Source organism: Giraffa tippelskirchi, chromosome 6, assembly GCF_054371585.1.
Source record: "Giraffa tippelskirchi isolate mGirTip1 chromosome 6, T2T-mGirTip1v1.2.pri, whole genome shotgun sequence".
In the NCBI taxonomy this organism is placed as follows: domain Eukaryota; kingdom Metazoa; phylum Chordata; class Mammalia; order Artiodactyla; family Giraffidae; genus Giraffa; species Giraffa tippelskirchi.
Genome location: NC_137280.1, coordinates 7,127,908 through 7,152,319, shown reverse-complemented (window position 1 = coordinate 7,152,319; position 24,412 = coordinate 7,127,908). Strand labels below are relative to the sequence as shown.

The 24,412-nt window shown below is 38.0% G+C and overlaps 1 pseudogene; it reads left to right on the top strand.

Annotated features, from left to right (window-relative positions):
* The first annotated feature begins 7,269 nt into the window (after window positions 1-7,269).
* LOC145509427 (protein phosphatase inhibitor 2-like) lies at window positions 7,270-13,222 on the top strand (annotated as a pseudogene).
* Window positions 13,223-24,412: the final 11,190 nt, after the last annotated feature.

Sequence of the window (24,412 nt, the reverse complement as noted above, 5' to 3'; positions counted from 1 at the left end):
TTGATACTCATAAGCTATTTACATTTCTATACTCACAGGTAACAAGAAAAAATTAAATATAATTATATTTAAATATCATCAAAATCATGAAATACTTAGTAATGAACTTAGCAAAATACATACAATTTTTGTGTGATAAAATACATGAAATTCTTCTATGAAAGACTGAAGAAGATGTAGATAAATGGTCAGGTATATCAATATATAAAGATACATATTATCTTCAAATTGATCCGAAAAGCACCATGTCAGTCAATATCCCCATGATTTTGTTCTTGTTTGCTTCCTTAAAGTGATGTACAATTTACATATAACATCATATTAATTTCAGGTATAAATTATTCAATATTTATATATATTGCAAGATGATCACCACAATAAATCTAATGAAGATCCATTTCCATACATAGTTACAATTTTTTTTCTTGTGTTGAGAATATTTTACATTTAATCTCTTAGCAATTTTCAAATATGCAATACAGTGTCATTAATGATTGTCATTATGCTGTAATTTACAGCCCAACGTCTTATTTATTTGATAACTGAAAGTTTGTATTTTGGATGCTCTTTATCCATTTTTCCTACCCCTCATCCTTTAATTCTGGGAACCCCTAATCTATGAGCTTGATTATTTCTTTTGATTCCACATATACATTAAATCATATGTTATTTGTCTTTCTTTGACTTTTTTCACTTAGCATTCAGTTCAGTTCAGTTCAGTCTCTCAGTCATGTCTGACTCTTTGTGACCCCATGGACTGTAGCATGCCAGGCCACCCTGTCCATCACTAACTCCAGGAGTTTACTCAAACTCATGTTCATTGAGTTGGTGATGCCTTCCAACCATCTCATCCTCTGTTGTCCCCTTCTCCTCCCGCCTTCTATCTTTCCCAACATCAGGGTCTTTTCCAATCAGTCAGCTCTTCACATCAAGTGGCCAAAGTATTGGAGCTTCAGCTTCAGCATCAGTCCTTCCAATAAATATTCAGGACTGATTTCCTTTAGGATGGACTGGTTGGATCTCCTTGGAGTCCAAGAGACTCTCAAGAGTCTTCTCCAACACTACAGTTCAAAAGCATCAATTCTTCTGTGCTCAGCTTTCTTTGTAGTCCAACTCTCACATTCATATATGACTACTGGAAAAATCATAATATAACGTCCTCAAAATCCACCCATGTTGTTACAAATATGAAGATTTTATTTTTCTTATATTAATATACAAATGATCATATGAATCTCATTCATCCATAGATAGGCACATTTGTTATTTCCTTATTTTGATTGTTATAAATAATATTTCAGTGAACATGGGGTGCAGACATCTTTTCAATTTTGCATTTTTATTTACTTTGGATAAATACCCAGAAGTGGAATTGCTGAATTACATGTTAGTTTTAATGTTTTGAAGAACCTCATATAGCATAGTGGGTGCACCAATTTACATTACCAAGAGTGCACTAGGGTTCCCTTTTATTCACATCCTTCTCAGCTCTTATTATTTATTGTCTTTGATAATAGATATTAGAACAGGCATGAGGTGATATCTTGTTGTGGTTTTGATTTGCATTCCCCTCAAGATTAGTGATGGTGAGTGTCTTTTCATATATCTGTTGACCATGTGTATGTCTTCTTTGGGAAAAAAAATGTCTGTCCAGATCTTCTGCCCATTTTAAAATCATACTTTTTTTTGCTTTGAGTTATATGGGTTCTTATACATTTTGGATATTAACTCATTCTTAGAGATAATGGGCTTCCCTGATGGCTCAGTTGGTAAAGAATCCTCTGCCAATGCAGGAGACCAGGGTTTGATCCATGAGTTGGGATGATCTGCTGCAGAAGGGATAGGCCACCCACTCCAGTATTCTTAGACTTCTCCTGTGGCTCAGCTGGTAAAAAATCTGCCTGAAATGTGGGAGACCTGTGTTTGATCCCTAGATTGGGAAGATCCCCTGGAGAAGGGAAAGGCTACCCACTCCAGTGTTCTGGCCTGGAGAATTCCATGGACTGTATAGTCCATGGGGCTGCAAAGAGTCGGACATGACTGAGCGACTTTCACTTTCACTTGGAGATACTGCTGCCAAATATTTTCTCCCATGTGATAGGTTGCTTTTTCATTTTGTTGATAGTTTTCTTTCCTGTGCAGAAGCTTTTCAGTTTGATGTAGTCCTACTTGTCTTGTTATCATTGCTCTTGTTGTTTGTGTATCCACACAGTTCAAACCCATATTGATCAAGAGGGCAATGTTCTTATTTTATGACACAAATTTCTACTTTGTGTTACTTACCAAAGGTAAATGAAAACATTTTTACACGAAAAGACTTGGTGAGAATGGTCATAACAGCTTTATTTACCATGAGCAAAAGCTGGAATAAAACCTACTTTCATTAGTGGTAATGGATAAGGAACTATGGTATATTAAAACAATGAAAAATTGTTTAACAATAAAAAATGAGTAACTGATGCACAAAATATCGTGAATAGATTTCAAAATATGCTGAAAAGAAAGAAGACAAAGAAGTATATACCGTGATTCCAATTGAATTACATTCTATAACAGGCAAAACTAGTAGATCAATAGTTGCCTAAGGCTGAAAACAACAGAAAATGTGGGAGGGATAGTAATGGAAATATTCTATTATTTTATTGTAGTAGCCGTGGTTACACAGAAGCATGTAATTGTCAAAACTCATGACGTTGTACATCTAAACTGGGATCATTTGGTGTCTGAGGGAAGAGTCTAGTATTCTTGGCTGAAGAATCCCCATGGACTGAGGAACCTGGCGGGCTGCAGTACATGGGGTCACAAGGAGTCGGACACGACTGAGTGACTAATCACACACAGTGTTACTCCTAAATTATAAGTGAGAAAAAGGGACGAGAGCTAAGCTTCTGGACTTACAATAAAGTGGCTACCAATTATTAAATACTTAACAAGTGCCAGGTCTTTGTCTTAAAACTAAATGTGCTATCCCACTTAATCTTTCCAATATCTTCACAGAAACTGTTACTAACCTTGTCTTGGAGAAGAAGGAAGTAAGTTTCAGGGAGCAACACAGCCAATTTTTTCCCTCAGTTTAAACACTCAAGGATTACTTAGCATTTTTTTTTTTAAGTTTCTAGAAAGCTAAAGAATTTCCTGTTTCCACCTTTTCGATTGCTTTTTTTCAGCATTCAGATTTAGTCTACCTCCTATGGAGTGAAACCTTGAAAATCAGTAAGGCTGCTTAACAGTTTGTAGTCTCTGGAATTCTCATTGAGTCTTTCTTCCTGTATAAAAAATAGGCCAAGATGATGACTTCAGTTATTATCAAATGCAAAATAAAACCCCAAATTGGAAAAAGTATGTTAATTTTGAATTTAAGTTATATATAAATATCTATGCTTTGTATATGCAGCTTCATTCAAAATATTAGGTAATTTTCTCATATTTGAATTTTCTTTCTTAAAGATAAACTGAAAAATATATATATACTGATAATATTTTGAAATATGATGATAGGAAGGTTAATAAGGTTGGCATTAAAACTTACATGTATATTATCATATGTGAAACAGAACACCATTCCATGTTCGATGCATGAGACAAGGGCTCAGGGCCGGGGCAATGGGATGATCCAGAAGGATGGGATGGGGAGGGAGGTGGGTGGGGGGTCCAGGAGGGGGAACACATGTAAACCCATGGCTGATTCATGTCAATGTATGGCAAAAACTATTGCAATGTTGTGAAGTGATTGGCCCCCAACTAAAATAAATAAATTTATAAAAAAAAATAAATAAATAAAACTTATATTTTGCTAAAAGGATAGGATTTTGATGGCAGCACTGTTAGATTTTAAACTGACAAAATGTTATAAAGGTGAATTTTCCAGAGAAAATATTTGCTTTTCCTTGGACCTATTTCCTTTGTGTATAGAAGAAAATCAAAATGTTATTTTTCAGTAGTTTCCTCAATGTCCTCTAAAGGTTCTCTTCTCCTGCATCTTACATACTCTTTCATAATTAGAATCTATTAAAAGCAGACATCAAGCATATAAATGAAAATACTTCAAGATAGGTACATAATACTTGTAAAATATAAATAATAACATATCCATTTCCCAGTCAGAAATTCTATGTGCAAATTTCAGAATGTCTCACCACAGGTAATGAATTTCAGAAAGACAAATGGGTATATTCATCAAAGTTTTTTATTCGTTTTCTCCCTGTAAAATTAGGTAAACTATGTCCCTAGATACCTTATTCAAAGGAAAAAAATGTATATATAAACATATACACACATAAACACACACACACGCACATATATATACAAACACATACATACATGCATACAGATATACATACATATATATGTTTATATTTACATTTTGTTTCTTGTAATATTCTAAATAACAAAAGTACAGCATGAGAAATAATCAAGATTGTCCCTAGAAGTTCACTGTAATCATACCTAAAAAAGTAATATTTTATCACAATGAATGTTGTATTTCTAAGAAATAAGAGAGAACTCTGTACAGAGAATTTTATGAAAAAAATGCTAAAAAGTATTTTTCACAGTGTAAATGAGTTTTCTACAAATAAAAATTTTGAATATTTCTTTTTCCTGCACTGCTTGACCGTATAACCTGTCTTATAATTAAACAATAGCCATGGGTCTGTATTCAGGCACATAAGTTTAAAAAAAAAAGAAAACTAAACAAATAGCCACCTAAGACGCTGATATTTTCCCTGCTGAAAGAGTAGAGAGTATTGCTGACTTTTTGTACACAGACATTAAAGGGCAAGTTTTCTTTGCCTTTATTTTCTCTTAAATAAGGCTGAAAACCAAAATTCAACATTCATCTGAATGTCCAAATTTTCTGGTAATCATGGGAAAACTAAATTTTACAAGTTTTGACAATCAGAGAGGGAAAATATGTAAGCATGGTATGGAGTAAACTACCACTTTGTGTGTGCATATGTGTGTGAAATCTGACAGATTTAACAAAATTTACTGAATGTGTACTATGCGCAAGACACTGAGGTAGGGCCTGGGGAGAGAGGGGAAAGATTGACTTTGTTCACGCCTTCATGAAGCTTACAGTCTACTTGCCAAACCTCTAGGTTGTTTTTATTTATTCATGAACACAGTGAACAACGTTTGTGATTCATGCTAACTTCTGGGAATAGAGTGATGAATATTAGGTGAGGTCTTCAAGGATGAATAGGCAAGAAAATAATTCTAGTTTTCAGTACTGTAGTAGGAGTAACCTGTAATGATGGAGGATAGAGTAACACGCCATGAGAGATTATAAAAAGGACACTACCACACAATTCCTTTTGGAAGCCAGAATCAGTACAAGCTCTTCTAGACTTAAAACAAGATTGACATTCTAGTAACTGGGCTAGAGATAAATTCACGATCATGCGCCTTACTGACATTGTAAGTGTGCCTTCCTCAACTTACAATGGAGTTGCATCACAATAAATCCATCATAAATTGAAAATATGATGTCTAAAATGCATTGAAAACACTTAATTTACTCCACATCATAGCTCAGACTTGCCTTACCTTAAATGTGCTCAGAATACTTACATTAACCTACAGTTGGGCAAAATCGTCTAACACAGAGCCTATTTTTGCTGACTATCTCACATAATTTATTGAGCACTGTACCTAAGTGAGATCCAACCAGTCCATCCTAAAGAAGATCAGTCCTGAATATTCATTGGAAGGACTGATGCTGAAGCTGAAACTCCAGTACTTTGGCCACCTGATGGGAAGAGCTGACTCATTTGAAAAGACCCTGATGCTGGGAAAGATTGAGGGCAGGAGGAGAAGGGGATGACAGAGGATGAGATGGTTGATGGCATCACCGACATGATGAACATGAGTTTGAACAAGCTCCGGGAGTTGGTGATGGACAGGGAGGCCTGGCGTGCTGCAGTCCCTGGGGTCGCAAAGAGCGGGACACGACTGAGCGACTGAACTGAAACTGTAGATAAGCGAAACAGAGAATGGCCATTAGGCACAGAACGCTTGTCCTTTGGTGGTTCACCCTCATGACTGTAGCTGACTGGGGGCTGGGATGCTGCTGCCCAGCATCATGAGTATGATCATCACAGGATGATCATACATCATCCCAGTATTGCCAACCTGGGAAAAGATCAAAATTCAAAATTTAAGATTATAGCTGGGGCTGCGGAGTATGTCAAAGCCATTTTTGAGAAAATGCTGAGCCATCTACCCAAAGCCACACAGATATCTGGTTGATCTATGTCTACATGATCATCATGCATGTCAGACAGGTGGAAGTCTGGGATAACTTCAGGAGGGTCATTCACCTGAGCCTGGCCCCCAGGCGAATGAAATTCTTCTTCAGGAGCTTCCTGGACTGCGCAAGACAGACCCCAAAAGGGTGTATGCGCACACAATAAAGGCACAGGCCATGGAACAGGCAAGGCTAAGAGCTCCACGCTGGAGGGCTAGAGGACCACTGGCTCTGAGGGTACTGGCAGCAGTGGGTAACACGGCCGACCCTCAGGGCTGGGCCGTTGAAAAATTGTGTGGCCTGAGGATTCCATTTAACTCTGCTTTTTCAGCAGCATCCTTGGGGGTAATCCTGTCAAGATAAAAAAGAATTTGAGATTTCTTATTTAAAAAAATATAGATAACCCTATATGCGAGACAGAATAAGAGACACAGATGCATAGAACAATTTTATGGACTCTGAGGGAGAAGGTGAGGGTGGGACGTTCTGGGAGAATAGCATTGAAACATGTATATTATCATATGTGAAACAGAACACCATTCCATGTTCGATGCACGAGACAAGGGCTCAGGGCCGGGGCAATGGGAAGACCCAGAGGGATGGGATGGGGAGGGAGGTGGGTGGGGGGTCCAGGAAGGGAAACACATGTAAACCCATGGCTGATTCATGTCGATGTATGGCAAAAACTACTACAATATTGTAAAGTAATTAGCCCCCAACTAAAATAAATAAATTTATAAAAAATAAATAAATAAATAAATAAAAGCAGTGAGCTTCAGAGGAAAAAAAAAAAAGAAAGAAAAAAAATAAAAAAATAAGAGTAAAGTTTATACTGAATGCTATCACTTTCGAACTATCATAAAGTCAAAAATTTTTTAGTCTATAGTTTCAAGGCAACGTGGGTACTGTGGAGAGTAAGCGCTTTGCCAAGTGTTACAAGCTCCTTTCACAACTTGAAAACAAATTGATGCTTCAATTATTAGGTTACACAACGGTAATTTATAGGCACAGAATTGGAAAACATGTTTGTTCGTTTTTTCAACGAAGACAACAGCCAAGTGGCTGTGGTTCTGGCAAGTCACTTAAATGCTGTTGCTTATGTTACTGTAAATGTTGAAGAGAGGCGTCTACTGTACAAAGTCTGCACAGTGACAGATGGGATAGATGGTAAAGGAGCAACACAGTCAGGTTCCAGTGAAGAAAAATGGCGTGTAAGAGCAAAACACTCTAATGCTATCATTTGAAATTGCAAAGGGAGAGTAATAATAAATTTCAGCGTTTTTACGTTTCAGAGGACCCTTCTTTTTATTAAGCTGTCAGAGACAAATGGAGCGAGTTGTTCCAGGGCTACAATGAGGAAAGGTGGAAGTAAATTTCCTCCAGACTGGATTTCAGTTTTCATTTGGTAAAATAAAAGGACTAAACTCTTTTAGAGATGGTCAGGGAAAAATGTGACTAACATTCTTCCTTCTTAAAAGTAATTACTTTGCATTTGAGCTACAGGGAAGCTCATTAGTTCAACTCATTACTGCTCGACTCTGCATCAAATTGGTTAAAAAAAAAAAAGCACCATTGAGAGCGAACTCCAGTTTCCCTACACTTTCTTGTAAAAGAATACTTTATAACTGCAAATTACCACATATGCTGTGCTGTTTCAGAATTATGAATGAATGAATGTGTATACAACAAGAATGTGCAACACACACACAAATGCACAGATGGTTTATACTTAGATGGTGAAGTGTGAATAGGTAGGTTAAAAAGAAATACTTTAAGATCACATCAGAGGTCCTTGAAAAAAAGAGAACAGCAAAATACTTCTACTCATACATAGAAGAATGTAGGATTCAACCCTGATCCAGTTTCATGTGTATGCCACAGAAGCAGTCTCGGTCTTTCACAAAAATGGTTCAGTGATATTCCAAATTTAATATGAATGCCAATCTAAGTAAGCAAATGACCATTAGTATGTGATATGCCATTCAATTTGTGAAAATCCAAGCCAGCCGTGAGTTCAACAATTAGAAGCCACCTTTATCTATGCTCCCGCTAAGTGCAGATTTTGATGCTGATGTTCATTTTGTGAATTCATAAAAAATGTATGAGGTGAGTGAGGGACAGAGAATGAGAGGGAATTAATATAGAAAAAAAATAAAGTGACTTAAACATCCTTTCCTCACTTTTTCCTGCTCATTTCACAGCTCTGGCTCACATATATTGCATTTTTAGACTTCCATTCAGCCCAGGTTCGCTCAATCACTTTATCAAATCTGTCCTCCCAAAAGCTCTAGGAGAATACATTTACAAGCTAGAAAGAATATAAATCCACATGTCACCTTTCCTAGGGAATAAGTACTTCATCACAGAAGACTTTGAACCTCATGAGATAAATTATTGGCACCAGCTAAGGGAGACTAAGGGGAAAAAAATCAGAGAAGTTATAAAATGCCATGTGATTCACTGCATTTAAAATAGAGAACTGCATCCTCTATGTATGACTGGTAAATGGAGTGCAGGTCAACCTTAATATCTATAAACATCTGTAAATCTCACTTAACAATTATGTATATAACAGTGCTTGAGGTGGTTTGGAGAAAGTAAGAAGGCAGAAGACATAATCCTTTTCCTTTAAATGTGACTTGGACAATCAAATGGATAGACATAAAATATTTTAAACTCTAAGGAATGTGTAACGAACAGTTGATTTATTACTGAATTTCTCTCTTTAGCTCACATATGGGATTTTCCATGTGTTAGAATATCTAATTTTTTAAGTGTCTAGGCATATAATACCTTTAAGAACTATTTTTACATACTGTGTTTAAAATGGAAAACTTTTTGATGGTTACAATAAAAATAATGATTTTATCTAGAAGTATTTGATAACCTCTAGCCAATCCCATGGACAGAGGAGCCTGGTAGGCTGCAGTCCATGGGGTCTCGAAGAGTCGGACACGACTGAGCGATTTCACTTTCACTTTTCACTTTCATGCACTGGAGAAGGAAATGGCAACCCACTCCAGTGTTCTTGCCTGGAGAATCTCAGGGAAGGGGGTGGGCTGCCGTCTATGGGGTCGCACAGAGTCGGACACGACTGAAACGACTTAGCAGCAGCAGCAGTAATGTGATAAATCATGATGTGAATAAATAAAAACAGAAAAAAATTTTTTTCCTTTAATAGAAAATGACAGCTCAAGCACTTTTTATTATGAAATCACAAGCAGAAACAACTCAGTTGCTTTTTGTTTTGCAGCATTATGGGAAGGATTCTAAAGTATTGCGAGTAAAAAAATGCACTTAACAAAATTCCAATATAAACTTTAGAACTTATTAAATATAAGCTCTTTGAGCTTTAGCTTCTCAACTATAAAATTGGTAAGCATTATTACAGTTAGAAGCAATTTAGATAATCTATGCTAAACTGCTTCACTTTTTGAATTTAATTTAAATATGCACTTAGTTATTAGAAATGTATTTGTAACACAAAAAATGACTGTGAAAATGATTTGGTTTTGGCTATCAGATAATTTTAATATTAACTTTTGACATATGGCAGATGAAATCAAACCTCTTGTATATTTGAATTTTAATGGAAAAGTGAAGAAACATAGAGCTTTGTTTTAAACAGGAGTTTCTTCTCCATTGTTTAGCACATCAGGCACTCAAAAGGCCGTCATCCCTGGGGTCTTCTCTACTCCTCAGCTGCCAGGACTGGTATATGGGGAGAGAGGCTACAGTGATTGTCCCCTGCATTGCGTGTGACTCGGCAGTAGCACTCTGCCTCCACGGCTGCCTCCCTTTCCTCCAAAGGCATTCTTCACCACAAACTCAAAAGAGAGAAGACAACAACTAGAAATATGAAAATTACAAGAGAAAAAAAATCTCATTTATGAAAGCAAGCATATAGTAAAGGTAATAGTTCAACCACTTATAAAGTTAGTAAAATGATTAAAAAGCAAAAGTAGTAAAATCATCCATATCCACAGTAAGTAGTTGAGGGATGTAAATAGGGATATAAAGGGATATAAGCAAAAAGATGAAAAATATGATTTCAAGACCATTAAACATTGTGGGGGATGGGTAGTAAAAATACAGGGCTGTTAGCATAAATTCAAACTTAAAAGATCATCAACCTAAAATTAAATTTATGTATTTATAACTGTTGTTAAATATGAACTTCAAAGTAACCACAAAAGAAAAATCTGTAGTAGATAATCTATATTTTTCAAAAAAGGGAAAGGAATACAAAATAATAATAAAATAGTCATCAAATCACAAGGGGAAGAGAGTCAGAAAAGAAAGGAGCAGAAAACAACTACATAACCAAGCTCAAAGCGATGACAAAACGTCAATAAGTGCTCACCTATCAAGAACTATTTTACATGTAAATAAACTAAAAGTTTCAATCAAAAACACGGACTGGCTGAATGGATACACACACGCGCGCACACACACACACACACACACACACATATATGTAGATACTGCCTATGATACTCAGTTCAGTGTTAAAGATACATACAGACTGAAAATGAAGGGATGGAAAAAGGTTTTCTATGCAAATGAATATGAAACGAAATCTGGGATAGCAATATTTATATTGGAAAAAAATTGACTTAAAGACTGTTGCTGCTGCTGCTGCTAAGTCGCATCAGTCCTATCCGACTCTGTGCGACCCCATAGACGGCAGCCCACCAGGCTCCTCTGTTCCTGGGATTCTCCAGGCAAGAACACTGGAGTGGGTTGCCGTTTCCTTCAAGAGGCAAAAAAGAACTTTATTATAATGATAAAGAAATTGCTCCAGGAAGATGTACAACTTGTAAACATATATGCACCTGAATATATAAAGCAAATATTAACAAGCATAAAGGAACAAACTGACAGGAGCACAGTACCGAGGGATGATTTTAAACCCACTTACATCAACGGCGAGATCATCCAGACCGGAAAATCAACTAAACCACCACCACCACATACATTCACGTGCTCTCCTAAGGCACATCACTGTTAATCAGGAAGGCTTTCACCCACAGTTACTGTATTAAGGAAGTCAATCATGCATTCAGCTCCAAGAGCCACCTTCCAAGAAGGCAGCTTGCATTGGCTCTAGTATGTTAAATGTCCTCAGATGAAATGAAGTAACATAGATATAACAGGCAGATATAATTTATAAAACCATATACATGTATTTTGAAACATAACTAAACTTAAGATCTTAACACAGTTGTAAATGTTATATTCCATATAATCAAAAGTCCTTTATATCCCAACATTTACAGAACGCTATAATGAGTGGAGTAAATTTAGATTCCTTTACTACATTTAACAAATACATTTTAATGAAGATAATAATAAATATTATCCATCTTATTTATAATTTTATTATCTATTATTTGCATTGAACTATTTTTTCCTACTATGTAGCGAAGATAAGGAAAACATTGCAGGAAAGGAAAACATTGTGTCCTTTATTCTACCATGAAGAATGATCCTCACACCTTACTTAAGTACCTTAACACCTGCACTGTCAAAAACTAAAAAATATTTGCTTTGTAAAGAAACATATTTGCAAGAGTATTTATTTCCTAAATATTATTTTATTTGGAGGCACATGTTTTGGTCTCAAACTCTACCTAAATTAAAATGTTTATTTCAATCATTATGACAAAACAAATGTTTTTGGCCCAGTCTAAATGCACAAATGTTCTTGCAAATGTTCCCTAGACCAGCTGCTACTAACACTTCTTTGTAAACTTTCTTTACTAGAAATTTTGCCCCTACTGGTTGTCTATTTGAAGACATTTATAAAATGTTTATCTTAGAATATTGTACACATTTTCAAATGCATAATATTCTCTATATTATTTATATGTGTAAAAACATTTTCATAATCATGGCTCTCTATTGAGTAGTGGATGAAATTATTTAAAAACAAAATGTAAGGAAGCTATTATGCTGATCAGTTCCATAAAAATAAATAAAAACAAAAATTGAGTAAGATTATTTACTTGATTAAGAGCAGTAAGAAGACTGAAATTTAAAATCATGATATACCATGTCCTGTAGGAGTTGATTATCTATGTAACTATGTCAGAACTTGTTTACATATATTTTGAACCATTAAACCTAATACAAAAGAAAGAGATTTAATTTAAGGCAATCAGAAATACTTTGGATTGGCTAAACATGAAGGCTTCAGGCTGGCATTCTTGGACTGATTACCAGAAGAGCAGCACAGAACTAGCTTTCCAAGGAAACTCGTATCTTTTGTTTAATCCGAAAGCCAGGAATATAGAAACTGCGGCCTCAACTACTCGTTTCAACTCTACCAGGTTCCAGGAATCAGGAAATCTAACTACAGTCTACAGGATCAAAACTTCTCAGTCATGGCATTGCAAGTTCTGACATTGTTGACAAGAGCTGAGAAAAAAGTCCCAGAAGTGGGATGAATGAACATCCTGGTGACCTCATCCAGCAGATGAAGCCTACGGGTTAGTGAAGATAGACAGCCGAGCACTCCTTCCCACAGTATGGTGGGAGATGAGGAAGATGCACTGAGCGATTCAGAAACCGCCGAAGCCCTGACCCCAGGTATCTTAGCTCGGAAATGAACTGCTGCTGCTGCTGAAAGCTCCCAACCGAAGTATCGAGTTAGTGAACCAGAAGGCGGTGGAGATGAGGACACTGACCTCTCACCTGAAGAAGGAGAAAAAAAGCGACAGTTTGAAATGAAAAGGAAGCTTCACTACAGTGAAAGACTTACTATTAAATTAACTAGACAATTAATCTCAAAAGACCAAAATGATGAGGAGGGGGATGAAGAAATGTCAGAGATTGCAGCTGGAGAAAGCATGGATATGGAGGAACCAAGTCAAGGATCTGCTACAAGTGACGAACTGCAAAACAAATCACAGAGTTCATAGAAGAGATTTTTTTCAACACAGTAATTGTCAAATACAAACTCTGTTACTGTAATATACTGCTTCTTGTTCTCTACAATTCATGACTTAAGTACCAAAATATGTACCAGTTATTATTTATTGCCAAGAGTTAAATAACTTAAGAGACTAATTAGACTGAAAATTCCCAACTGACACATATATTCTTGTGTAGTACTTCAACACAAATACAGCATAATGTCATCCAAAATTACGTTACTTTTGTAAGAATACTGGTTAATTTGTATAAGATATATGGCTTTTTGTGCTTTAGAAATTAATATCTTTGGGGAAGAGAGGGGGGATCTAATTTATTTTCTTCACTTCTAGATGTGCTAGCTCTTATAAAAGGCTGGGTTTTAAAAAAAATCAAAATCCAATTAGAACAACAGCTCATATAGGCTGATAAATATATTCAGTCTGAAAAGTATTTTAACACGTGTCTTCAACTTGTCTGTTTACTTGAAAAGAATTACGGGGGCAGGAGGAGAAGGGGACTACAGAGGATGAGATGGTTGGATGGCATCACCGACTCAGTGGACATGGGTTTGGGTAAACTCTGGGAGTTGGTGATGGACAGGGAGGCCTGGCGTGCTGTGATTCATGGGTTCACAAAGAGTTGGACACGACTGAGCGACTGAACTGACTGATGTTATGAGTTACTGTTGCATTTTCTGGCATACTACCTTTAAAATTCCTGTTGAGTTTCTTTTATGTTTACAAGGAAAGGATTAAACTTTTTTCTCATCAAAACTAGCTTTTTCCCATAAATAAATTATCAGATTAAATTTGCCAAAAAATAAAGAATACTGAAGTGGGTTGCCATTTTTCCTTCTTCAGGGGTCTTCCCAACCCAGGAATCAAACCTGAGTCTCCTGCATTGGCAGGTGGATTGTTTACCACTGAGCCCTTCAGTGAGAGGCTTATATTGTTTAAATTAAATTGCTGCATGCGCACTAGCTCATCTTTATTTTAATAAATATTTTATTTGATACTAATTATGAAATGTCTCAAACATAAGCTCAACCAGCTTGCACAATTTGTAACTACTATTCTTTACATAGACTTTTTACTGAAATAAAGCTGTACTGATTATGGTACCTGGTATATGACTAAGAGTCTGCAACTATGCCATTTGTTAATTTATTTGTTTGTTTTTTATGAATGAAATAAAAGTTGACTGATTATATTTTTCACCTAACCACCTTGAATCAGGATCATGTAACCTCTTCAATTCTGCCTTAAAATAGTCGTACTGCCATTCCACACAGTACTGATGACAACATGCCGCTAGGTCTTATACAGCAGGAAGCAGTAGATATCCTACATGGTTCAAAACATTCACACCAGGTGGTTGGACATAAGCCTCACAAAACCAAGAGTGCGACCTCACTGAAGTATTCAGGGATTCCAATTGTCTGTATCACGCTGTGATATTCTTTTCAAGTACAAAGACAAGTTTTTGTTGCTCATGATGGTTTAGTCTCTAAGTCATGTCTGACTCTTGTGACTCCATGGACTGTAGCCCGCCAGGCTCCTCTGTCTACGGGATGCTCCAGGCAAGAATACTGGAGTAGGTTGCCATTTCCTTCTCCAGGGGATCTTTCCAACCCAGGAATCGAACCTGGGTATCTTCCCTGGCAGGCAGATTCTTTACCAACTTGAGCTATAAGGAAGCCCTACTTGTTGCTCATATCCTCTTTAATTAAAACACAATCCATGCATACTTGGTGTGTTATTGAAGAATACCTGTTTATCAAGGAACTCATAAACCTGTCATCCTTGACTGTGATCCAGAGCCTAAGAATATTTTCTACCTGGTTCAGTCTTCTTTGTGGGGAAGTCTAGCTCTCTGTTTTTATGGCCCAGATGATTCAGTGATTCTTGTTGAGTCTGTGAAAATCAAGATACCCCATGGAGACTGCTTAAAAGCCTGAAAAAAAAAATCCCACCCTTACTTAAAAAAAAAAAACTGTCCTTTTGGCAAATCCTTGTCTCATGTTGATCAACTACTCTCGGTTTGCTGCTGGGTAGCAATAGAGCTGAAAAATTGACCAGCAGTCCATGTGACCAAAATACCTGAGCTCCTATTCAAAAATAAATGCCATGTTAGTATTTGCATATACTCAGCTGCATTTCAGCATATAACGGAAGAATATATGTATATAAGTTTGATTAGACACTGAGGATTCAGTTAGGTTGCTAATGCTGCTGTTTAGCATTCCTAATACAACTTAATTCTGCTACCTACCACTCCTTTTTTTTTTTACAGGAAACCATTATAGACCAATTAATTCAGATTTGTAAGTATTACTACATGACTTGTGTGGAAATTAACAGCATGATGCCAGTCAGGCTCTCTCACCCCACGCTCTCACCCCCTCTCACCCCATGTTCTGTAAACAATGACTTTGCATGGTTGTGTAATGACTGAGATCACCTATTGCACTGCACATGCGTGTCATGAAGTACTCACTTGGTCGCTGGCTACTCTGTGCAGTATGCCTATATGAGCTTGCCATGAAAGCCCTGGCTGCTGCTGCACTGGGGCTACATTGAAGCGACATCATAGTTATGTTATATGAGGTTACGTTACGGCTACATTATGGCTGTGTTATGTTACTGCTGCTGCTCTGGCTGCTGCATCAGCCAGGAGAGAGACTGTGTGCTGGGAGAGACTGTCCTGTGCCAGCCAGGAGAGAATAAATGTGTCTGAAGTTCCTACAGCTCCTCAAGTCTTCTTCCAGCTATTAGCTTGCACCTTGCCTACCCTGGTTTCAGCAAACAGTGTGAACAGCAAGACAACTGGTGTCATGAACAGGATCAGCTATACAATTGGCGTAGTTGGCAGGATAACCGGCAGGTAGGGGAGTGGGCATCCTCGTTGAGGGAGAGAGAAAAACAAACCATCAGATGTCCTGCAGTGTACGTGGATGTTCTGGAGTGGGTTGCTTTGAAATCTGAATTGGACATGGGACCCTGCATCCCTGTGGTGACCTCATGGCATGACTCTCATCCCTCCTTTGAAAGGAACACGTTGTCATCATCTGTCCGATCTTCTCTAAAGACAGCAGAAAGATGGCAGAGTAGAAGGATGTGCGCTCATCTTCTCCTGCAAGAACTCCAAAATTACAATTTGCTGCTGAACAACCATTGACAGGAGAATGTTGGATCCCACCAAAAAAAAGATACCTCATGTCCAAGGACAAAAGAGAAGCCTCAGCAAGATGGTAGGAGGGGCAAAATCAGGTTTAGAATCAAACCCCATACCTGCCAGAAACACTCGGAGGGCTCAAACAAAATTTTGTGTGCACCAGGACCCAGAGACCCCACAGAGACTGAACCAGACCTGCCTTTGAGTGTTTGAGTGTCTCCTATGGAGGTATGGATCAGCAGTGGCCTGCCACAGGGGCAGGGGCTCTGGGTGCAGCAGACCCGGGTCACACAGCATGGGGCATAAGTCCTATTGGGAGATTGCCATTAATCCCACCATAGAGCCACCAAGCAGGCAATCCACAAACTGCAGAAAGATTATACCAAATAAATTCTCACACTGTTAAGAAAGTTCTAGGACCCACAACAGATTTCCTAACCTGGGGATCTGGCAAAGGGACTGAGAATCCCCAGAGAATTTGACTTTGGAGGCTACCCAGTGGGATTTGATTACAGAACTTCCACAGGATTGGGGAAACACAATCTTAGAGGGCCCAAACAAAGCCCTGTGCACCCCAGGACCCCAGAGAAAGGAGCAGTGACCCCACAAGAGACTGACCCAGACTTGCCTCTGAGTGTCCAGGAGTCTCTGAGGAGGCCTGGGTTGGCTGCAGGGGACCTTTTGAAGGAGGTCGTCATTATCTTCATTACCTCCACCATAGTTTGGCCTCAGGTCAAACAACAGGGAGGGAACACAGCCTCGCCCATCAACAGAAAATTGGATTAAATATTTACTGAGCATGGCCCTGCCCATCAGAACAAGACCCAGTTTCCCTCACAGTCAGTCTTTCCCATCAGGAAGCTTTCCATAAGCCTTATATCCTTATCCACCAGGGAGCAGACAGAATGAAAACCACAATCACAGAAAACTGCAATCAAACTGATCACATGGACCACAGCCTTGTCTAACTCAATGAAACTAACGTCCATATAGTCAAAGCTATGGTTTTTCCAGCAATCATGTATGGATGTGAGAGTTTGACCATAAAGAAGGCTGACCACTAAATAATTGATGCTTTTGAACCGTGGTACTGGAGATGACTTTTGACAGTCCCTTGGACTGCAAGGAGATAAAAGCAATCAATCCTGAAGAAAATCAGTCCTGAATATTAATTGGAGGGACTGATGCTTAGGCTGATTCCAATACTTTGGCCACCTGATGTGAAGACCTGACTCATTGGAAAAGACTCTGATGCTGGGAAAGATTGAAGGAAAGAGCTGAAGGGAAGGACAGAGGATGAGATGGTTAAATGGCATCACCAACTCAATGGACATGAGTTTGAGCAAGCTCCCTCAGGTGGTGAGGACAGGAAAGCCTGGAATGCTGCAGTCCATGAGGTTGCAAAGCATCAGTCATGACTGAGTGACTGAAAAACAAGATTTACATTATAAAAGAAGATACAACTATTTTGTTACTTGATCCTTTGGTATCTTCCTTTGCCTTTCTGACAAGAAATTTTGATCAAAGATATAATTTTGGCGTGTGTGTATGTGTGTGTGTGTGTGTGTGTGTGTGTGTGTGTGTGTGTGTTCAGTCACTTTTGTTGTATCTAACTCTTTGTGAAACTGTGAACTGTAGCCCACCAGGCTCCTCTGTCCATGGGATTTTCCCAGCAAGAATATTGGAGTGGGTCCCTTCCTCTAAGGGATCTTTCCTGTGCAAGTATGGGTCTCCTGAATTGCAGGCAGATTCTTCACCCTGAGCCCCCAGGGGAGCCCTAATTTTAGCATGCTGTGCTGTTCTTAGTCACTCAGTCACGTGTGACTCTTTGTGATCCCATGGACTGTAGCCCACCAGGCTCCTTTGTCCATGAAATTCTCTAGGCAAGATTAGTGGAGTAGGTAGCTAGTCCTTTCTCCAGGGATCCTCCCAACGCAGGGGTTGAATCCAGGTCTCCGCATTGCAGGAAGATCCTTCACTTGAGCCACCAGGGAAGCCCAAGAATACCAGAGTGAGTAGCCCATCCCTTCTCCAGGGGATATTCCCAAGCCAGGAATCAAACTGGGGTCTCCTGCATTGAAGGCGAATTCTTTACCAGCTGACCAACCAGGGAAGCTCGATTTTGACATATATGTGATTAATTCAGTAGCTACATTTAGACCTATTAAAACATGGTGGTTTCTAAGAAATTCACAGAGAGCAAATACCTTACAAAGAGCCTGCTTGTGTGTTAGAGCTGAAAAGAGCCAACAGTAAAGGGGAATAAGTAAATTATCTATGGATTAGCATCATTCAGTTGAGTATGGGACTGTGTTGTGGAAAATCTCTTAAAAATAATTTGCAACGGCTATGAAAATTTGAGATATTTTACAAAATCTGTACATGAAGAATTCACTAAAAGATCGCAAGCTTATAAATATGTTTATGTTTATTGCTACAAAATATGCTTAAATCTTAAGCACTAAGGTTTGATGACAAAAAAATTTCTAAGCAAAACCAGGTGGTTTGTCTTAGTAAAATTTTGTACTGTGTAAATGTTAGGTGCTGAAGAACCACATGCTTAAGTAGCAATGTTTATTCTTCAAAGGCGTGAATAAAATAATTACATATCCATTTTAACTTATTTGTACTTATTTATTCTTATAACTTGGTTGGTAAAGAATCCACCTGCAATGCAGGAGACCCCAGTTCGATTCCTGGGTCAGGAAGATCTAATGGAGAAGGGATAGGCTACCCATTTCAGTATTTTTGGACTTCCCTTATGGCTCAGCTGGTAAACAATCCACCTGCAATGCGGGAGACCTGGGTTCGATCCTTGGGTTGGGAAGATTGCCTGGAAAAGGGAAAGGCTACCCACTCCAGTATTCTGGCCTGGAGAATTCCATGGACCGTATAATCCATGAGGTCGAAAAGAGTCAGACACGATTGAGTGACTTTCACTTCACTTCATTTCATTCTCTAGTTACCCACTTAAATATGTTAAAGGGACTTTTATGCCAATATTTAAAGAAAAATATGACTTTTCAAAAAGAAATAAGGGAAGTGGATTTTAATCCATGCAAATAAAGAGAATAACATACAAATGTAGTGAATAACACAACTGAAAACAAAGTTCATGCAGTTTTCCACAATCTTATTAACATTATGCAGAGAAGGCAATGGCACCCCACTCCAGTACTCTTGCCTGGAAAATCCCATGGACGGAGGAGCCTGGTAGGCTACAGTCCATGGGGTCGCTAAGAGTCGGACACCACTGAACAACTTCACTTTCACTTTTCCCTTTCATGCACTGGAGAAGGAAATGGCAACCCACTCCAGTGTTCTTGCCTGGAGAATCCCAGGGATGGCAGAGCCTGGTGGGCTGCCGTCTATGGGGTCGCACAGAATCGGACACGACTGAAGCGACTTAGCAGCAGCAGCAGCATTAACATTATGAAAATAAAAAATGGTTGCCTTTCACTATCAAGTCATTGACTAAGCTTAAACTCAGAGAATTGGAATTTCTAGAGGACCCTTCTGGCCAACTTCCATAATTTTTAAATTTGCAGTATCCTAATGAAAAAAAAAAAAACAACAAACCCAACTTTGTAGCAGATGTGGCCTTCCTTTCAAAAAATGAGGGAAATTTCATATGGGATGAAAACTCCCTTGATGCTTAAGGATTTTTGCCATGATAAAATGTGGAAAATCACTTTCATAAAATCAAAGTATTTAGGAGAAAGGCCTCAGCTACAGAATAAGCCTAGAACTTAAACAATTAAACTTCTCAGATGAACAACAACTCTAGCAGAAAAATTTCTTGCCCCAAATCATGCAAGACTCTCTCTGGGTAACACTATTGCTGAAACAGTAGAAGAGAATTGTCTATCTCATTGCCTGACCTAGCTTAATTGTTGTCACTATCAGAGTAAACTACCTAGAATATGCGCACTCTAATCTTCCTACGAATCATCCTGATAAATCAGCTCAACTCTGACACTTTTTCAATATCATTTTATGGGTTTTTGGATATATAGAGACAAATAAAGAACATTTATTTTCTTTGAGAACTTTGGGCAAGTCAGGGGAATGGATATGGTTTTAAATAAGTCGAATACAATGGAAAACACACAACATATCAGATATTCAAGGATTAGCAGAGAGGAACTCAAGTTTTGTCACCTACCGTAGCAAGTCTGCTCTCATCAACTTTTAATGACATTTTGTTTAAAACTATATATAGCCTTCTTATTTTCCTGCCAACACTAAAAGAATAGTGCCCTGAATAAGTCCACATAGATTCTTTAATATAAGTCAGAGGAGATTGGAAAAACTGTAGTTTATGGTTCCAGCCTGTTCTAGCTCGAACTATTTAGCATAAAGCGAAAGTGAAGTCTCTCAGTCGTGTCCGACTCTTTGGGACCCCATGGACTGTAGCCCATGAGGCTCCTCTGCCCATGGAATTTTCCAGGAAAGAGTACTGGAGTGGGTTGCCGTTTCCTTCTCCAGGGGATTTTCCTGACCCAGGGATAAAACCTGGCTGGGTCTTCCACATTGCAGGCAGACGCTTTACCATCTGAGCCGCCAGGGGAAGCCCCAAGAATACTGGAGTGGGTTGTCATTTCCTTCTCCAGGGGATCTTCCCAAACCAGAAATCAACCCCCCATCTCCTGCTTTGGCATGAAGATTCTTTACCACTGAGCCACTTGGGAAGTCCATTTAGCATAAGCCTTCATGTAAAAACTTAAGGGAAATTTAAAAACGGAGGGACCATAGGACAAATACCAAAAATCACATAAGACATAAGAGTATTTCGTATCATTTTGCTTTGATTTTCTGCTTCAGATCACAAGTACATCATCATATAATCATGTAGTTTCCTGAAATAAATAATCATCTTTCTACTTAATCATTTTATTCACTAGTTGGTGCTTTAAGCTTCTATATATAGAGCTTTTAAAAAATTATTGAAATATAGTTGATTAACAATGTTGTGTTAGTTTTGGTTGTATAGCAAAGTGAATCATTTTACATATACCTAAATTCATTTTTTAAATATTCTTTTCCCATACAGGCCATTAAAGAATATTAAGTAGAGTTCCCTGCTACATATCAGGTTCTTACTAGTTATCTATTTATACAGGGTAGTGTATATATGCCAATCACCATCTCTCAACTTATCCTTTCTTTCCTTTCCCCTGGGAACCATAAGTTTGTTTTCTACACCTGTGACTCTACTTTTGTTTTGTAAATAAGTTCATTTGTACCTTTTTTTTTTTTTTTAAAGATTCTGCATCTATATGGTATTATATGATGTTTGTCTTTCTGTGTCTGACTTACTTTGCTCAGTACAACAATCTCTGGAATTTTTGTGACTCATTATTTTTCTTAAGCCTCCACTAACTATCTGTTTGAAATGTCATTAATTTTCTACAAAGGAACGTGGACAAAGTTAGTTCTTGGTTTCCACTCACACAGTATTTGAACAAACCATATTCCATTTGTATGGTCTCATACTGGATTCAATTCAGACTTTAAACAAACATACGTTGAACAAGTCATCTAAGTGCATTTAGCATTTCTATCCACAATTGTCTTTGCTCTTTCCATTATTATGATCTAGTTTAACCCCACAATCACATTTGGGTCTTTCTTCAATATTTCACAGCATGCAGTTTCCATAATACTCTTTTTATTTGTTTGTTTAAATTTATTTTTGTTGGAGTGTAGTTGATTTACAATGTTGTGTTAGTTTCTGTCATACAGTAAACTGAATCAATTGCACACATACATAGATCCATCCTTTTTTAGACTCTTTCCCCATATATGTCATTATTTAGTATTGAGTAGAGTTCCCTGTGCTACACACTAGATTCTGATTGGTTATATATCTTATATACAGTATAGTAGTGTGTTTATATCAACCCCAACCTCACAATTTATTCTCCCTCTCTTATCCCCTGTTAACCATAAATTTATTACTTACACCTGTAATTCTATTTCTGTTTTGTAGATAAGTTTATTTGTACCTCCCCTTTTTTTTAAGATTCCACATATAAATGATATCATACGGTATTTATCTTTTGGTGTCTGACTTATTTCACTTAGTATGACAGTCTTTAAGTCTACTCCTAAGGATTCAGTTTTGGAGATTTCCAAACTAATATGTGCTTTTGCTTGACAAAAAGGACAACTTTCTTTTTATAGACTGTATGTTTTCTCTGGTTACTTTATCTATAACTAGCAATTTGCTTTTCTATAAAATTATTTAATTATATTCTTGTAGAAAATATCCTTAACTACATTATTTTCTTAAGTTCTGAAAGTTTTTCATTAGGACCACCATATTACATTGTTTTAGGTGAAATGGTGCCCAAAGGAATTGTGAAAAGTGGCAGTTTTCTTATTGATAGTAAATCTTTTTAGTGAGATCTTTTTTATTTTGGGTCTTTTGAAATGCTTTATTTTTCATTTTTCAAGCTGGTTTTATAAAGGGCAGAGGAACCAGAGATCAAATTGCCAACATTCACTGGACCATTGAAAAAGCAAGAGAGTACCAGAAAAACATCTATTTCTGCTTTATTGACTATGCCAAAGCCTTTGACTGTGTGGATCACAGTAAACTGTGGAAAATTATTCAAGGCATGGGAATATCAGACCACCTGACCTGCCTCTTGAGAAACCTGGATGCAGGTCAGGAAGCAACAGTTAGAACAGGACATGGAACAACAGACTGGTTCCAAATAGGAAAAGGAGTACGTCAAGGCTGTACATTGTCACCCTGTTTATTTAACTTATATGCAGAGTACATCATGAGAAACGCTGGGCTGGAAGAAGCACAAGCTGGAATCAATATTGCCAGGAGAAATATCAATAACCTCAGATATGCAGATGACACCACCCTTATGGCAGAAAGTGAAGAAGAACTAAAAAGCCTCTTGATGAAAGTGAAAGAGGAGAGTGAAAAAGTTAGCTTAAAGCTCGACATTCAGAAAACTAAGACCATGGCATCTGGTCCCATCACTTCATGGCAGATAGATGGGGAAACAGTGGAAATAGTGGCTGACTTTCTTTTGGGGGGCTCCAAAATCACTGCAGATGGTGATCGCAGCCATGAAATTAAAAGATGCTTACTCCTTGGAAGGGAAGTTATGGCCAACCTAGACAGCATACTAAAAAGCAGAGACATCAGTTTCTCAACAAAGGTCCGTCTAGTCAAGGCTATGGTTTTTCCAGTAGTCGTGTATGGATGTGAGAGTTGGACAATAAAGAAAGCTGAGCACAGAAGAATTGATGCTTTTGAACCGTGGTGTTGGAGAAGACTCTTGAGAGTCCCTTGGACTGCAAGGAAATCTAACCAGTCCATCCTAAAGGAAATCAGTTCTGAACATTCATTGGAAGGACTGATGCTGAAGCTGAAACTCTGATACTGTGGCCACCTGATGCAAAGAGCTGACTCATTTGAAAAGACCCTGATGCTGGGAAAGATTGAGAGCAGGAGGAGAAGGGGACGACAGAGGATGAGATGGTTGGATGGCATCACTGACTCAATGGACATGGGTTTGGGTAAACTCCGGGAGTTGGTGATGGACAGGGAGGCCTGGCGTGCTGAGGTTCATGAGGTTGCAGAGAGTTGGACACAACTGAATGACTGAAGTGAACTGAACTGGTTTTTCATTTTTAGTAAAATTCAAGTTTTATACAGCATACTTAAAAAGTCTTTATTGACTATTTTTTTTCAGAGCAGTGTTATGTTCATAGTAAAATTAAAAGGTACAGAGATTACTCACATAACTCCTGCTACACATGCATAAACTCTCCCATTATTAATATCTCCAACAAGAGTGGTACATTTGTTACAATTAATGAACATACATAGACACATCAGAAACAGCCAAAATTCATAGTTTACATGATAGTTCACTCTTGGTGTTGTACATTCTATACATTTGGACAAATATAGTGACATATATTGCCCTGACATCTCAGGTGGTAATGAATCCGCCTGCAATGCAGGAGAGCCCAGTTTGATTCCTGGGTTGGGAATATCCTCTGGAGAAGGGATAGGCTACCTACTCCAGTATTCTTGAGCTT